Here is a 5,657-nt window from a genome sequence, read left to right on the forward strand (position 1 = left end):
CCAAAACTACCCACTCAATAAATGGGTTAACTATACAAAACATTTTTACCAAGATAATTCAGAACTTTTGATTCATTTTTAAAATAATGGAGAAAAAAATGGGAGGAAAGAAAAAGCAATCCCACTGAGAAGAAAATGTCTCTTGGAAAGTTTTGTACTTTTCCCTTCCTCTATAAATTGTTAGCAGTAGCAACAGTTTGGTTTGTGTTTCCTGGGGAATAGGAGAATGGAGAATCCCAGCCTAGTGTGCAAGCAAATTTCACCACAGCTCTCACGAAGAAACACACATACAAGGCTTGGCTCCTTGACAAGCTCATGGCTCAACTCATTAACAGGCCCTTGATCACAGAACCACAATAGACTACATCATACAGAGCAGGAAATTCCAATCAACTGGCAGATTACTACAATTTAACAAGTTGAAAGTCTATGTAAAAATAAGCCAATATCTACTAAAGACCTACTTATCCCAGGTAAACTATTGAGCCATGGCAGAAAAGGCCATTCTCAATACATATAAGCAAACTTAGGTTTAGAGGGCATATACAGTTGTTAAAAAAAAAAAGTCTGGTTTTGGCACCCATGTTTTTCTGACTCCTTCATGCATCTTCTTCCCTTGTTATTTGTTAGTACTCTGAAAACAGTTTAAGCATATTAAATTAAGTGTGGGATTTTAACATGTATGGAAGAAAAAACAAACAGAACTATACCTTAAGCAAACATTAAATCTTTAGAGTCATCATCTCAAAACTGGAAATGTTCTCTGAGCTCAGGAGCATTCAAAGTGGTATAACCAGTTGCACTAAGTGGTGACTGACACAGAGACACAGAGTTGGAGTAAGTGAAGAGAATAAGAGACAGCAATGTCCAGTCTGAAATGGAACTTGTATACTGCCCCACCAAAGGCTCATTGGTCATGGCAGAAAATGGATAAGAGCCAGAGATGGTTGATGGCTACAAGGAAACACCATCTTCAGGACAGAGCAGAGAAGCTTTATATAGGAACTCACAGAATCCCAGAAGTTGTTACAGTATGTACATGTGTGAACCTAACCCAGAGCAAACTCAGCGTGGAAAGAGGAGGTGAGCACAAAGTCCAGCCACTAGACAAGAAGCTGTTGGCAATTCATAGTAGCTTGAAGAAGAAGAGCTAATTATTCTCAAAGGCCATAATCTCTGCTAAGTCAACCACTCAGAGATGGAAGGCCACACATCCAAGAATATTCAGGCAGTACAAATTGGTTTGAGTAAGGAAAGAAAAAGGACACAAAGTTAGGTGAGACTTGATGGAATGAATAACATGAGTTTTCTCCACCTATTTTCAGAAAAGTATAAGTTCAATATTGTTATACATTTATCTTTTTAGATATTGGTATTGAAAACATGACTGTGATAGTGTTGACACAGTATTTCTGCCTAACTTAAAGCTTTTGAAATTGATATTAATGCATAAGAAATTCTGTGATGGTTCGTTAGACTGCATCTATGAAATCTGTCTGTTTTGTTTTGTTTTCCTGACACAGAATCTTGAGTCAACCAGACTGGCTTTAAGCTTACAGAACTTGCAATATCCCCATTGACCCAGTACTGAGCTGAACAAGTATGCCTTCCCATACCTAGTGTATCTGGAGCTGAGAATCTAACCCAGGGCCATGCCAAGTGGCTAGTCTACTTCAAATCTATTAAAATGGAATGAGTAGGTACTCATTGATAAAGACTTGTGTGAGGTCACTTGTAGCAAGTACCCACCATTCAGGTAACATAACTTTTAAAGATCATATATGATCTGACTGAAAGCTGACAAAATTTACAGCCACCACACTTTTCTAGAAACAACCTAAAAGAGTAGTGACAATAAGGACCATCAAAGCTGTATAATTGTTATAACTATGCATGGGGAAGATTATTTCAGCTCCAGTAAAGGCATTATTTCAAAGTTGGCGTTATCTCCTAAGGTTTGGCAGTGTTTGAAGCTATAATTTCATTTTGTTAGAACTGAGTATAGGGCTTAGGGCTTTGTGCATGCAGGGTACATGCTACAACATGGACCTGAACATTGAAATCATGTTTTAACCTGTGCCAGATACTAAGATACTATATTATAGTTTTCTTCATGCAGTACTAAGTTGTTTTTAAACAAAGAGGAGAGTTAAATTCTGGTGTCTTGAGCTAGGGAGATGACTAAGTAGATAAAAATCACTGATGCCAAGCCTGATCACCTGAGTTCACTCCCCCCCCCAGAGCCACATGACAGAAAGAGAAAACCAATGCCTGCAAGTTGGATTCTGACACTCATACAGAAAAGTACATGGGCATGTACACACACACACACACACATACACACACACATATACATACATACATACATACATATATACATACATACATACATATATACATACATACATACATACACCATGCCCTAGGAATGATTGACATATTACTAAAAACAAGAAACAACATTTTTCAAAGTTTATAGTCCTGCAAAGCGATTTTGGAATCAATCATGCCTGTGGCTTGCTTTGCAATGGTGTCTCTTACTGTTAGATTGTCTTTTTCCATTCTTCCTTCCAGGATTTCTTTCCAAAAATACACTGTGTCATCCAAATGGTAGCCAGAGCCTTGTCTTTGATGGGTGAACCTATACATTTTTTTTATCCCAACACTTCTCTTGAAAAGGAAATACAGAAAGCATATTGTAATTAATGGTAATGGGATATCCTGCACTTTGTGGGGAAAACTGGAAGCCTGCCCACTACTCTTTTAAATCCTTTGGCTGAATGGAAAACAATTCCAACCTAAAGAAGGAGAAAGGATCCAGGAGTGAGGACTTGAAATGGGGTTCAGAGTTAGACTCCCGCAGTCTCTACAGTTGGGGCGGGGGTCATGTCAATATTAGGCCATTTAAATATATTTGTAAATATATGCATGATATTTCAAGATGTTAAATATTCACAGGTATAGGCCAAACATTGCTATGTTCTAAACATAGCTTTCTTTGTATGAAGTGGGTTGTAGCATACATCTGCTCATCAGCATCAGTGATTTCAGGGTAGAGTGAATATACTCTAAGCTTTCAGTCTGTATCTCTCTTACCCTTTCATTTCCTTTCTGTTATATTCATTGAGCCTTCTTCTGCCTTTCTAAGTGTTACCATTCTCATGGTTTAGAATATGAAGCTTAAAACAGTGATGTGAGACTGATGATATGGTCAGCAGGAAAAGGTGCTTGCCACCAACCCTGATGACCTGAGATTCATAACCAGGATGCATAGGATAAAAGAAGAGAATAGACTTCCACAGGCTGTCTTGTGGTCTTCATGTATACTCTGAGGCAAGCTCATGCCCAAACACATAGACACACATAATAAGAGTAAATGCAATGTAATGTTCTATTTAAAATAAAAGTATCTTGATCAGTAAGTCACATCTCTGTTCTGAAACCTGAAAGGAAGAATTTCAACCATTGCTCCTTGATACTTCTTTACAGTGTTGATTTATTCACTGGAAGTTGTTCCTTGTCTCCTCATGGACCCAGGAGAAAGTAACAGTTATTGCTACATCTGAGTTTAGTGCCTTCCTAAGGCTAATAGGATGGGAAGAAATGTGAGAGGCGGAAAATTACATTACTCTCCTTTACCTATGATGATTTTATAAACTCATGACCTTGCCCAGACATTGAACTGAATCCAAATTATTATTAATTCACAATATCAAACAACAATGAGAGGTGGGTAAAGGAAGAGAGAAGGTGGAAAGATCTAAAGAGAAGGGGAGAGAAAAAATTCAATGTTTACCTTGAAATATTTCTAAAAAAAAAAAAAAAGGGATATTCTTGGGGTCTAAGATAATCACAGAGGTCTCAACTCACTGCTTAACACCCAAATAGTTTAGCCAGGAAATGATAGCATTGGCATTATTAATGAAAAGTAGATTCTGTATTCTGGCAATATTTCACCTATCTATGTATACAGTCAACAACCATTTATTAAGTAAAAAATATGTGTAGGGGAAAAGGCAATTTCTCCCATTAGAACAATAAATATTATTGGCAACATAAAGATGATAATACATTCATTAATGCTAGAATTAAGATAGTACAAAAGTTTCTGAGACCTCAGGGGAAGTTCAGAGAAAGACACCAAGAGAATAGACTCTATAGAATCAGCTAAGCAGGACTCCTAGGGGCTCACAAAGGCTGAAGCAGGAACCATGGAACATACATGGGTCTTTCCTGAACTTCTGCACACTGGCTGGGTTGAGTTTGGTCTGTTACTATGTACTGTAGTGTAAAATTTTGTATCCCAAATTCTAGTTGTCTCATGCCTGAAGTCAACCCTGAGTGAATAACAGCTTTTGTTGTGCAAACTTTGCTCTTTAAAACTATTTGTTGAATAAAGATACCTACAGTCTGTAGCTGGGCAGAAGAGAGGTAGGTGGGGCTTGGTTCCTGGGTTGGGGTCTGAGGCAGAGATCAAAAGGCAAGAGAGAGGAGGAGGAAGAAGGTATCATGGGTTAGGTAGATCTTGAGTGCATGGCCATCAGGGCAGGCTTGCTGTAGTAGAAGTAACCCAGTTTAAACATGGCAAGTGATATCTCGGAGTTATTGACAGGGACGTAGACAAAATAGCACAGAGGGTTAATATCTGCCCAGCTCTAGTGATTTAAGGCTTGTTATAAATATAAAGACTTTGTATCTTTCATTTGGGAACTAAATGATCTAAGATGAGATAGGAACCCCCAAATAATATTTACCACTAAATGCTGCAATTGTTTAGTTTGGGATTTTTTGTTGGATTCATAACAGTGGGAGTGGGGGTATATTTTTAATCCTGTCAGGATTCTTTGTTCAGCCTTGAAATGAAGGTTTATGCCTAGTCTTATTGCATCATGTTATGCTGAGCTTGGGAAGCCCGCTGTTTCCTGAAGGAAAATAGAGGAGTATTGAATCTGGGGGAAAGGAGAGGTGAGGGAAGACTAAGAAGAGGGATGGGGGAAGATGCATCATTCAGGGTGTATTGTATGAGAGAAGAAGAATTTTTTATTTTAAAGAATTACCACTGGACATTTGAAATGAGAAAACATTGTGAATAAAGCCATATTCGTTTTAGGTATAAATTGAAGAAACAAATCAAACTTGTAGAACATATACAAACTCAAAGATTATGAGGAAAAAATTCGTGTTTTGTTTGTGAGTTAGTAATTTATCTCAAGCACAAAGCAAATATTTTTCAAAACTTAATAAAACACCATTAAATTTAAATGCCCCATACTCTGGTGCACTGAGATAGATGAGTTCTGCTTTATCCCGCAGGAGACGCCAGAGTTTAAGTTAGAGAGCATTGATTGTAATGCAGTTGTTGCAAAGTGTTTAGAATATCACAGTCTTGAACAAGTGTGATTGCCATGATGAAAAATTAGACTGAATCTTGTAGAAAGAATCAACAGGGCCAGGGAGATGGTTAAGTAGGTATGAATGTTTGTGGCCCAACCATGAAGACCTGAGTTTAAACTCCCAGTGCCCGTGTGGAATGGCAGAGTGGCTGAACAATGGCTAGAAGAAATTGGAGAATTACTGGGGCTTGCTCTATGCCAGCTTTGAGGCACATAGAGTGGTAAAAAGAAAGCGTGTAACAAGGGCATGTGGCAGAAAATGGT

The sequence above is a fragment of the Mastomys coucha genome, unplaced genomic scaffold, assembly GCF_008632895.1.
Source record: "Mastomys coucha isolate ucsf_1 unplaced genomic scaffold, UCSF_Mcou_1 pScaffold5, whole genome shotgun sequence".
In the NCBI taxonomy this organism is placed as follows: domain Eukaryota; kingdom Metazoa; phylum Chordata; class Mammalia; order Rodentia; family Muridae; genus Mastomys; species Mastomys coucha.